The sequence below is a fragment of the Camelus bactrianus genome, chromosome 12, assembly GCF_048773025.1.
Source record: "Camelus bactrianus isolate YW-2024 breed Bactrian camel chromosome 12, ASM4877302v1, whole genome shotgun sequence".
Taxonomy (NCBI): domain Eukaryota; kingdom Metazoa; phylum Chordata; class Mammalia; order Artiodactyla; family Camelidae; genus Camelus; species Camelus bactrianus.
In genome coordinates, this window is record NC_133550.1 from 30,678,624 (window position 1) to 30,691,434 (window position 12,811).

General features: G+C 35.0%; 1 long non-coding RNA gene across 3 annotated transcripts in view; it reads left to right on the plus strand.

Annotated features, from left to right (window-relative positions):
• The window catches only part of LOC141579409 (uncharacterized), a 101,747-nt gene that overhangs the window by 8,188 nt on the left and 80,748 nt on the right, over positions 1 to 12,811 (plus strand). For all 3 annotated transcript variants that reach the window (XR_012510679.1, XR_012510676.1, XR_012510678.1), the window contains exon 4: positions 2,840 to 2,920. This is a non-coding gene — a long non-coding RNA (uncharacterized LOC141579409). The remainder of the gene's footprint in view (positions 1 to 2,839; positions 2,921 to 12,811) is intronic.

Consider the following 12,811-nt stretch of genomic DNA (forward strand, 5'->3'; position numbering starts at 1 on the left):
GATAGATGACATGAATCTTATCCTTAAGGAGTTTACACTCAAGAAAGACATAAGCACATTAAGCACTTATACATCATTAAAGGATAAAATAAGTAAATGCCAAAATGAGTGGTCAGAAAATGAGGAGTGAATGAATGCAGGAAGGATAGATACGGATATAGGCTGCAGAGAACTTCTGGGACAGGGAGATGGGAGGGAGTTATCTTTTTTTTTTTTAAGTTTATTTAACTTATTTATTTTGGTGGGGGGGGTAATTAGGTGTATTTAGTATTTACTTATTCTTAGAGGATGTACTGGGGGTTGAACCCATGACCTTATGCATGCTAAGCATGCACTCTACCACTTGAAGTATTCCCTCCCCTTTTAAATAAGTAGTAAGTGCCTACTTTTGTAAGGACTTGGGCTGGATACTTATAAATAGGCAGAGCAGAATGATTACTATTTTTCACCCACTTCTAGGGTAGGTACTAGACCTATGGAGGGGACTAATAAAGAACTTAAACTACTTCACCTTGGGGCAAAGCCTAATGGAGGCTAAATGGTAGCATAGCTCACCCAGCAAAAGCCTTTTCGAATGGTAGAGTTAAATGGGGATTGGTGAAGATAGACAAGATGGAGCTTTAAAATATATATATAAAGGAGAACCCAAAGTTGAATCATAGAGTCCTTATCTCATCTGGAATAGTCAGGTTTAAAGAACATGTATTTTTACCATGAGATGGGAGACGTACTGAGTTAACTTTTTTCACAGGACCTCAGAGCACAGTATGGTTTGTCTGGGATTTGTGTGAACTACCATAGGAGAGCCTCTCAGTTTGGCCTGTGTTTGGGAACAGTTGCCCCCCTATGGTTTAAACAATGCTGTGTGCATTCTGTGGGATATGATCCCTCTTGTATAATAAAGAAAAAGCCTGAGGATATCAAGCATCTTAAATCAAGTCCTCTGTAACCAGGGTAGGTGGATTTCTCCTCATGTGAAATTCTGATATCAAACAATATGCAAAGGAAAATGAGTTCTTGGAGGGGAAAACCTGTTTTAGGACACCTTTTAAAATCAGTCCTTTATACTCACATTGAATGTGAGGGAAATAATCGCAAATCTTTCATCAAAGTGTAAAGGAGCCAACATTAATCACTTCCTAGATCTAAAACTGCTAAAATTTGTCATCACTGACTGCCTGACCTACTTTCCTTCCTTGATTTGAGGGCACATTCTTACATGGGGCCTAATCATTTATTTGCCAAGAGATTAATTAGCTTTTCAGAGCTTCTGTGCTAGTTAATAGTCCCAGAATAGACCACTAGTCCCACCGCCCATTGCTTCTTAGGAGGACCAATTATAGGAGAGGCAGAATTTGAGCAATATGTGTCTGTTGGTGCCTTTATGCTTGTGAAAGATGTGACCCCCAACTCCCTTTGCTCAGTTCTTTGGAGGCATCTGTCCAGAAGCCTCCTAAGCAGCTTCAACAACTTTTGAACTTACTTTCTGAGAGATGGAGAGTAATTTATTTGTTCTGCTACATATGTTCCAGATTTTTTTTTAAAGGAACAATAAAGCAGACTGTGATGAGGAGCATGCCGGGTGTGGGCTTGGTTGTTCCAGCAGCACAGTTCCACATGTTAATATATTCACTTACCTCCAATGTGTCTACCCACTCCTCTTTTCCATTGAAAGAGCCCATAATGCTCCAAACTTCTCATCTCCTTTAAAGAGACATGAAACTGTCACAGGTGCTGGACAATAAAAGCGTTATGTTCCTAAAAAAGGTGTGGGAGGGGGATGCTCTCACCACACCCCTGCCTGTGTGCTGATTTTTTTCAAAATGCATTTGGTCAAGATCAACACAGGGTTTGTCTTTTTCTTTAAAAACAAAAAACCCCCAAAGAATTGCTTTTTGAAATAGAAAGATAAACAAAACTGAGGACACCTCTCTCTCGCAGAATCAAGAAAGGGATGAAATACTGGTTTATACAATCCGCTGTTTCATGTAGCCTGAAAATAACACTTTTCATTAAAAAAAGAAAAATCAAGAAGAGCTTGACCGCTCTTTGCTCCAGGGAGCTCAGATTTACCTGCCAAAAGTGAAAACTCTTGGCATTGTACTATATAGACAGAGAAACCAGGAGATGCAGCACCTCTCCTGGATATTAAGGGATACCTTATGCCCCTCCCCCTTTCCCTGAAGATTCCTGGAGCCTCGTATAGCTTAAACCTGAGTTTCAAGGTGATGTGAGTAGGCAATACAATATGGTGAATTAAGTCCAGGTGCTGTAACCAGACAGGGGTTTTAATCATGATTCTGCTACTTTGCTCAGGTTATTTGTCTGTGCTTCTATTCTCTGATTTCTAAAATATGGACTAATAATAGTCCTCAATTCCTGAAATTGTGGTGATTACCAAGTAACGTAATGTATTAAACTGCTCACGCACAGAGTAGCTGTTTGTATTGAAGGCACGACATCATCTCCCTTCAAGCTTTTGAGACCTGTGAGTAAATTAGATCTGCTGGGGCCGTCAGAGCTTCGTAGGGGTTGAGGAATATGGATATCTTTGATCACATTGTAAATCAATGTAGCAGAATTTAAATTTTGTACACTACACTCAAATATGCAAAAAATATAGCACTCTATTTTCTATAACTTGCCTTAATGCTCCCATTCCCTTTGATGGCAGGGGGGAAATCACAAATTTGCCAGTCTTTCAGGGTAACTCAATCTCTTTCCATTATAAAGAGTCTTTTTAGAGTCAACTTAGCTTCTTTAGGGATAAGTGTTTAGTCTTCCAGGGTGGTCTTCCCCAACTTTACCCTATTCAAGAGGCTATCTGTTTGTTTTACAGGACTTCATGGCAATGTAGAAGAGGAGGCTGCTCTGTGAACAGGTTCTTGGGCTCTGCACTGGATCCTCACTGGTGTTTCAGGTACCATCTGAACCTCATGTTTTAGTGCCTTCTCATTCTGACTTACTAAACATAGAGTCCCAGGACTCAGGCGTCAGACATCTTAATCAAAAAATGACTCCCTAGATTGAGTAACTGAAGTTGCGTCTAGTTTTAGTATCATGGTTTTAAATATTATGAATGTGCTGATTACTTCTGAATTTATAACTCTAGTCCAGACCTCTCCCTTGAACTCCAGACTTCTATGTATAATCAGTTGTCTACTGTATGTCTCTACTAAGATGTGTAATAGGCATTTCAAACTTGATGTCCAAAACCTAATTCCTGATCTTGCCCCTCAAACCTCATCCTCCAGCAGTCTTTCTCAGCTTAGTTGATGACAACTGCATTACTCAATTCAAAAAACTTGATGTCGTCTTGGGCTCCTCCTTTTGGTAATACCCCATGTTCAATATTAGGGGGAATCCAGTTACTTCTGCCTTCAAAATATATTCTGAATCCAGTCATTTCTTACCACTTCCACTGTCTGTAACTGTGGTCCAGGCCTCCATCATTTCTCACCTGAATCATTGTAGTTGCCTCCTAACAAGTCTCCTTACTCTCATCCTTATACCTTTATAGTCAGTTCTCAACAAAGTAGTCAGAGTGATCCTTATAAAACTTAGATTATGTCAGTTCCTCTGCTCAAAATCTTCCAATGGTTTCCCATCTTATTCAGAATAAAAGCCAAAATCCTTTCACTTCCTATGATTAGAAATGTTGCCTGCACCTTGACTTTATCTTCAATTCTTTTCCCCTCAAACTCTGTTCCAGTCAGATTGAGCCCCTGCTATTCTTCAGACATGTCCAGTATTCTCCTTCCTCAGGGCCTTCATACTTGCTATTCCCTCTCCTAGAATCTGTGGGATTTCTGGCTTGCCATTTCACTTCCTTCAGGTCTGCTTAAATGTCACTTCATTAGGAAGGTCTTTTGCAACAGACTTATTCTGTACTGCAGAATCTAAAAGTTGCCCTCCTCTACCCTTCTTAGGAATCTATGGCTTTTTTCAGAAAATTTTTTCAGAAAATAAAATACAATAAAATCCTTACAATGAAACTGTAAGAAAGCAGTGGAAAGGGGCAACAAAATGTTCCTGAAGACAGAGAAACTCAACAGAAAATTGTTGACCCAAAGAAAAAGAAAATGATTATCCAACATCTCAACATGATCTTTCAGAAACCTAATGCTTCAGTTTTTAGATTCTTAGATTACTTCAGTTCTTAGATTACTAAGAAGGAAAATCACACAGCAGAACTAAAAGAGCTCAGGAAAGAATTGGCCAGGTTATAGGAGGTGATAGCTAGATGATAGAAGAAGGTGAAGCATTAAGTGATAGGTGTCAAAGAGAAAACAAGGAAAAAACAAAATCACTTCAAAAAATAAAGATTAAATTATAAACAACACAAGGAAAACAAAATATGACTAAAAGCAGCAGCAGAGTGATTAGAAATGAAAAAAATATATCTAAAAAGAATTATAGGGAAAATGACAGATAATAGATATTATTAAAATTTAAAAATATGTAATAGAAATTATAAAAAATTTAAATATTTAATTGAAGTCCCCTATGGAGAAAAGCAAAACAATGAAACACACAAGTATTTATAAGCAAAATCTAAGAAAAATACTTTTTCTGAAAAAAATTAAAAGTCTACAGTTTGACTGGTACATCATAATCTAGGAGAAATCAACAATGCCAAATACAATATCCTACTAAAATAATTGGGCTTTAAAAGATAAAGAATATAACTTCTAAAAGAAAATAGGAGAAAATTCTCATGATCTTTGATTAGGCAAAGTATTCTTAGCTATAACACCAAAATCACATTCCGGAACAGATAAAATTGGTAAACTATACTTAATCAAAATTTGAAACTTTTGCATTTCATTAAATATCATTGAGAAAATGAAAAGACAAACGACAGATAGAGAAAATATTTGCAAATTATATATCTGATAATGGACTTGTATCCAGAATACAGAAAGAACTCAATAAGAAGACAAACAACCCAATTTTAAAATGAGCAAAATATTTTCATGAACACTTCACCATAAAAGATATATGAATGACTATTAAGCACATGAAAAGTTGCCCCAAATCATTAGTCATTAGGGAAATGTCACCACAGTAAGCTACCACTAAAATGGCTATAATTAAAATATAGGCTGTAAAAAGTGTTGGTGAAGATGTGGAGAAACGAACCCTCAGTTATTGTTGGTGGGAGTGTAAAATATTATAACTGCTTTGGAAATCAGTTTGACAGTTTCTTAAAAGGTAAACAAACTTACCATATGACCCAGCAATTCTACTCCTAGGTATCTGCCCAAGAGAAATGAGAGCATGTATCTGCACAGAGAATTGTATGTAAATGTTTATAGCAACATTATTCACAGTAGCCTAAATGTAGAAATAATCACAATGTCCATCAACTGGTGGATAGATAAAATATAGTAAAGTCAATTCTCATTATTCATGGATTTCACATTTGCAAATTTGCCTGCTTGCTAAAACTTAATTTATAACCCCAAATCAAGACAGTGATTTCCTGGTCATTCTTGGACATGCACATGTGCAGAGCAGCAGAAAATTTGAGTGACCCAACAAACATGTTCCCAGCTGAGGTCAAACAAGGTGGCACTCTGCTTTCTTGTTTCAGCATTTTTGCTGTACACAAGTCTTTTTACAGTCCATTTAGTGCCATGTTATTCACATTTTGTGCCTTTCTTGGTGATTTTGTTTAAAATTCTATCCAACCATAAGGCTGAAGTGCCATCTACTGTTCCTAAGCACGAGAAGGTTGTGATATACCTTATGGATAAAACACATGTGTTTAGATAAGCTTCATTTAGGCATGAATTATAGTGCTGTTTGCCATGAGTTTAGTGTTAATGAACCAACCATACATTAAAAATAGGGTGTTTTCAAACAGAAACACACAAAACAAGGTTATGTATTGGTTAGTTGACAATGAAAATGACATTTTTCAGGAACTTATTCCTGTATTTTCCCTAGGAACAGTAATTCAGTATTCACTAACTCAGTGTTTGAAGTGACTTTATAAACATAACTATCAGTAATAATGAGAATACATTATATATCGTATGATGGAGTACTGTGCAGCAGTAAAAAGGAACAAATTGCTGATACAGGCTACAGAATACATGAATCTCAAAAACAATATGCTGTGTATGTAGGAGAAATGAGAAGACTCAAAGGAACATGCCAATTCATAAATAATAGAATTAGATAATTTTATTATTGAGCAAAAAAATAATACTGGAATGTATGCAAGTTACTCAGAAGTGGCTACAAACCTATAGTGGATCTTCAATTCTGGAAATTACTTAATCTGCAATTAAAGCTAGTTTTTATACATCACCCAATTTTTAATAAACAAGCAGTTTTCCAATTCCTGTTAGTAGTTACATTGGGCTTACTTTGATAACAGTTTTTTTTTTCATAATTGTTTATCAGATTTACTCTGCTATCCTGATTTTCATAATTTGTCAGACTTACTCTGACATTTTGTTCCTCATAATTCTTTATCAATACCTTCTGTTTCCCTCTGTCATTGCATCTAATACATATGATCAGTGATATGCTTCAACATTCTTCAGTAATATTTCCTACCTGTGAAAGAAGCCAGATGTGAAAGACTACATACTGTATGATTTCACTTACATGGAATTTCCAGAAAAGGCAAATATTTTAATGTTGATTTATAATTGACATATAATGTATTAGTTTTAGCATACAACATAATGGTTTGATATCTGTAAATAGTATTGCAAAATGATTACCACAGTAAGTTTACATTTATCATCACACAGTTACATTTTTTCTTGTGATGAGAACTTTTAAGATCTACTCATAGAAACTTTCCAATATAAAATACAGTATTGTTAACTTTAGTCACTATACTGTATATTGTATCCTCAGGACTTATTTGTCCCATAAGTGGAAGTTTGTACCTTCTGACCCTACCCCTACCCCTACCAACCTTTGGCAAAAACCAATCTGTTCTCAACATCTGAATTAAGTTTTTTCTTTTTGAGATTCCATATATAAATGAGATCATACAGTATTTGTCTTTCCCTGTCTGGCTTATTTCACTTAGCATAATGCCCTCAAATTCCATCCATATTGTTGCAGATGGCAGGGTTTCCTTTTTATGGCTGAATATTATTCCATTGTATATGTATACATTTTCTTTATCCTTCCTATGTTGATGGACACTTAGGTTGTTTCCATGTCTTGGCCATTGTAAATAATGCTGCACACAATATGAGAGTATAGATCTTTTCAAGATAGTGATTTCATTTTCTTTGGATAAATACTTGTAGTGGAATTGCTGGATCATATGGTAGTTCAATTTTTGATTTTTTGAGGAATCTCCATATTGTTTTCCATAGTGGCTGCACCAATTTACATTCCCACCAGCAGTCCCTTTTCTCCACATCCTCATCAGTATTTGTAATTTGTGTTCTTTTTGATGATAGCCATTCTAACAGGTGTAAAGTGATATCTCATTGTGGCTTAGAGTTGCATTTCCCTGATGACTAGTGATGTTGAGCACCTTTTCTTGTACTTTTTAGCCATTTGTTTGTCCTCTTTGGAAAAATGTCTATTCAGATCCTCTCACCCTTTTTAAATTGGATTGATTGTTTTTTCTATTGAATTGTGTATGTTCTTTAAATATTTTGAATGTTAACCCCTTATTAGATATATGATTTTTAAATATTTTCTCCCATTCAGTAGGCTTCCTTTTCATTTTGCTGATCTTTTCTTTTGCTCTGCAGAAGCTTTTTGGTTTAATGTAGTCCTACTTGTTTATTTTTGCTTTTGTTGTTTTTGCTTTTGGTATCAAGTCCAAAAACTCATTGCCAAGAGCAATGTCTAGGAGTTTACTGCCTGTTTTCTTCTAGGAGTTTTATGATTTCAGGTCTTATATTTAAGTCTTTAATCCATTTTGAGTTTATTTTTGTGTTTGGTGTAAGATAGTGGTCCAGTTTCATTCTTTTGGTTATGGTTGTCCAGTTTTCCCAACAGTGTTTATTGAAGAGATTGTCCTTTCTCCATTATATATTCTTGGCTTCTTTGTTGTAAATTAATTTACCATGTGTGTGTGCATTTATTTATGGGCTTTCTATTTTGTTCCATTTGATCTATGTGCCTGTTTTTATGCTAATACCATACTTTTTTCATTACTATAGCTTTGTTATATAGTTTGAAATCAGAAAATTTGATGTCTTTGGTTTTGTTATTCTTTTTCAAGATTGCTTTACTATTCAGGGTCTTCTGTGGTTCCATAGAAATTTTAGGATTATTTTATTTCTGTGAAAATGCCACTGGAATTTTGATAGGGATTGCAGTGAATCTGTAAATTGCTTTGGGCAGTGTGGACATTTTAACAATATTAATTATTCCAATCCATAAGCACAGAATATCTTTCCAACTATTTGTGTCTTTTTCAATTTATTTTATCAATATCTTATTTGTTTCCAGTTTATAGGTCTTTTACCTCCATGGTTAAATTTATTTCTAGGTATTTCATTCTTTATGATGCAGTTTTAAATTGAGTTGTCTTAATTTCTCTTTCTGATAATTCATTATTAGTGTATAGAACAACTGATTTTTGTGTATTGATTTTGAATCCTGAAACTTTACTGAATTCATTTATTAGTTCTAACAGCTTTTTGGTGGAGTCTTTTGGGTTTATGTATATAATATCATGTTATCTAAAATAGAGAGTTTTCCTTTTTATTTTCTGATTTGAATGGCTTTTATTTCTTTTTCTTTACTAATTCCCCTGGCTAGGACTTCCAGTACTATATTAAATGAAAGAAAAGGAAAATCTTATAGAGACTGAAAGCAGATCCATGGTTGCCTGGAACTGGGGGTAGGATTGATTGCAAATGGGCACAGAGGATCTTTGTGGGGTGATGAAAATATTCTAATACTGGGTTGTGGTAATGATTGCACAACTATGTAAATTTACTAAAAATCATTGCATTGTACATTTCTAAAAGGCAAATATTTTGGTATGGAAATTATTTCAGAGAGAGAAATAAATGATTTAGGCAGCCAGGTAAAAACATTGAGGTACTTATAAGGGAAAGAAAACTATTTCTTCTTAGGTTCTTCTCAGAAACATGCAGTGACTTCTCACAGAAACATTCAGCACCAGAAGGCAATGTGGCAATACTACAAAACATGCAAGGAAAGACCATATAACCAAAATTTCATATTGAACCAGTCTTTCCCCCCTCTCCCATGATCTTCTGCAAATAATTAATTAAAATAATTGCTTTAAGTTTGCATGAAAACCAAATATCACATTTGAATGATTTACATTTACATTTACATTTTTGGAATCTGACCAGCCTTGAGGAGCTTGACCAGGTTTTCTATTGCTCACAGTAGAGGCTTGGGCAGTGGAATGTTCAAATAGAGCATTTTTTCATCAGACATTTTCCTAGAAAGAGCTTAACCCCTTTCTTGTGCTTGCATGCATCCTGGGCTTCCAAAGAAATATGAAAAGAGAAGAAAAATATAACTTGACAGTGGAGAAACCTGGCAAATTCTCCATTACCCAGATGATCAAGGTTAACATCATCAATAATAATTCATGCTGATACCGTGTACTCTTGATTTGATGGGATGAGAATAGGATGCTACTTCTGTGGTCTGCCAGTAGTCCATAACTCTAATCTGTACGTGAGAAAAACACCAGAAAACCCCCAGTGGAGGGATATTCTACATAATACCTGACCAATACTCCTATAAAATGTCAAGGTCGTCAAAAACTAGGAAAGTCTGAGGAAGTGTCACAACCTGGGCGTTACCTAAGGGGACACAACAAGTAAATGTAATCTGGTATCCTGGATGAGATTCTGGAACAGAAGGAATGTTAGAAAATAACCTAGTGAAATCCAAGTAGAGTGTGGAGTTTAGTTAATAGCGCTGTATCAACATTAGTTCCTTAGTTTTGACAGATGTGCTACAGTAATATAAAATGTTCACAACAGGGTAAATAGGGTAAGGGGATACAAGAATGCTCTCTGCTATTTTTGCAGCTGTCCTATATATCTAAAACTATTCTAAAATTAAATATTTATTGAGGCGGGGGGAATGAAACAATGTAAGTACTAGAAATAAAACAAGAGTGAATTTCTTTATTGGGAGTAGGCGATGTTTCCTAACTATGCCTCAAAATCTAAAGCAATAAGGGAAAAGGTAAATCTGGCAAGATTTTTTAAACCTTGTGTGTATTACTTGGCAAGGGCTGCCACAACAAAAACTTGGTGGCTTAAACAACAGAAACTTATTGTCTCACAATTCTGCAGGCTGTAAGTCTGAGATCAAGATGTTAAGAAGGTTGGTTTCTTCTGAGGCCTTTCTCCTTGGTTTGTACATGGCTGTCTTCTCTTTGTCTTTACATGGTCTTCCCCCTGTATGTGTGTTCTAATCTCCTCTTATAAGGAAATCAATCATATTGAATTAGGGCCCACCAATATGGCCTCATTTTACCTTAATTGCCTCTTTAAAGGTCCTATCTCCAAATACAGTCACATTCTGAGGTTATGTGGGTTAGAACCTCAATATAGGAATGAGGGGCGGGGAGTTTTCAACCCACAAAAACTTGCATGACAAAAAACACTGTAAATGAAAATATAAATGGCAAACTGAGAACAATTTTTTGCAACTTACTGATATAAGGGTTAATACCTTTAATAGAGAGAGAATATTTGGAAATAGAAAAGATAAAGACCAAGAATCATATAGAAAGATGAACAAGGAATATTAAGTAGACAGTTCACAGAAAAAGAAATACAAAGACATTAGAAAATATCTCACCCTGGCTCATAATAAAATCTCATTTTCTACCTATAAGATTGGCAAAGATGCAAGAGTTTGATGATAGACTTTGTTACCAGCCTGTTTAAGAGGCACTTTCATACACTGTTGATAGGAGTGCAAAAATGGACAAGCTTCATGAAAAGGAATTTAGTAATATCTGGAAAAAGTACATGTGCAAATGCTCTTTGACCCAGAAATCCAATTTTTAGGAATTTATCCCAGTGATTCACTGGTGAAAATATGAAAAGATGTTCACAAAAGTTTGTGCATTGCAGCATCATTTGTAATAGGAAGACTGGAAACAATCCAGATATTCAATAATAGGTTAGTTGAACAAACTTTGGTACATCTGAAACGTCCACACAATACAATCCTAGGCACCTGTGCAAAGGAATGAGGAAGATCTCTGTGTACTACCATGGAGGGAGTTCTAGAATATACCATTAAGTGAAAAAAGTAAGATAGAGAAAAGTGTACCCTTTAATATATGACTGTTTAAGAGAGGAAAAAAATTAAACGTTTAGTAAAGAAAGCTAATGTCCTGTCAAAAGGACTCAGGAGCCGGACTGAAGAGGCTTCCACCGAACAAAGATGGGGCAATTTGAGTATCAATGAAATGACAACTAAAGGGGAGTTGAACACATCAAATATCATTAAATCCATGAATTTATGTTATTACTCAAACAAAAAAACTCGTATTTGTTTTTGGAGGTTGCTAGAGAGTCAACTAATCTTTCTGCAAAATTAGTTAACGAGGAGGGAAAATCAAGGATTTGACTTGCCTTTATTTTATGAACTGTAGCTTAGGACAACAAATGGTTTATGAAGGAAGTCTTCCCTTTATAAAAGTATCCTGGCTAATAAAAAAAGCATTGACAAAATTAGAATATCACCATTCTGCAAGCCATTAATAAAATAATGGATCTACCATCGATGATCATTGATGGCCACTAACATTATCAAAAAAGATGAGCAAGCAATTAAATGCCTGGTGATGGCAGTAGACACCTCCACCTGTGAAAGACGATTGTTGCCACATAATCAAGCCTGAATCTGATCAAACCTCCAGGTCTTGCCAGATATTTTCAAAAACAGGAACAGAATAATATGTTAAACAGCAACACATGGATGAGATCAACAATTCCAGACTGTGAGACGTTGTACAGGAAAAATGACCCATTTTGTCAATGTATTGCATGGGGAATAAGGAATAGCGAGGAAGAAAAGAAACTGAGGGGAAACCTATGATTAAAAGAGACTTGAGTCATATTAACCAAATGAAGTTATGGACCTTGTTTGGGTCCCATTTTAAAAAAAACACTTAAAAAATTATAAGACACTAAAGGGAATTTGAATACTGACTGGATATTTAATAATGTTAAGGAATTATTAATTTTTTACTTGTGATAGTGATATTGTGGCTATTTTAAAAAAGTGCTTAATCATTTCGCAATACATAGGTGTATCAAATTGTCACACCATATAAACTTGCATAATGTTATATGATGATTATATCTCAGTAAAGCTGGAAGAAAGAGTCCTTATAACTTATTACCCACTGTAATTTTATGAATTAAATAATATATTAATGTCTGCGATTTACCTGAAAGTAATCTGTGGGTGGGGAGTTGATGAGGGTGTAGATGATACGAGACTGGCCATTAATTGATAATCGTTAGAGCTGGATGATGTGTACATGAGGGGATGTATTGTTTGTCCTCTCCACTTTTCTGTATGTTTGAAATATTTTACAACCATTTTTTTAAATTTAGAAATAATTCTAAGGCAATTTAAAGTTATTCTCAATGGAAAAGATAGAACAATTTGAACATCAGAAAGATTATAACTGTTCATACATTCACTTAACCTGATTCCAATTAAAATATTAACCAGTTTTTTCAAATCTAAGTAAGTTGAATCTGAAGTTAATGTAAAAAAAAAGCTAGCAAAAGTTGCCAATAAAACTCTGAAAAAGAAAACAATGAGAAGAAACTATTCCTATCAAATATTA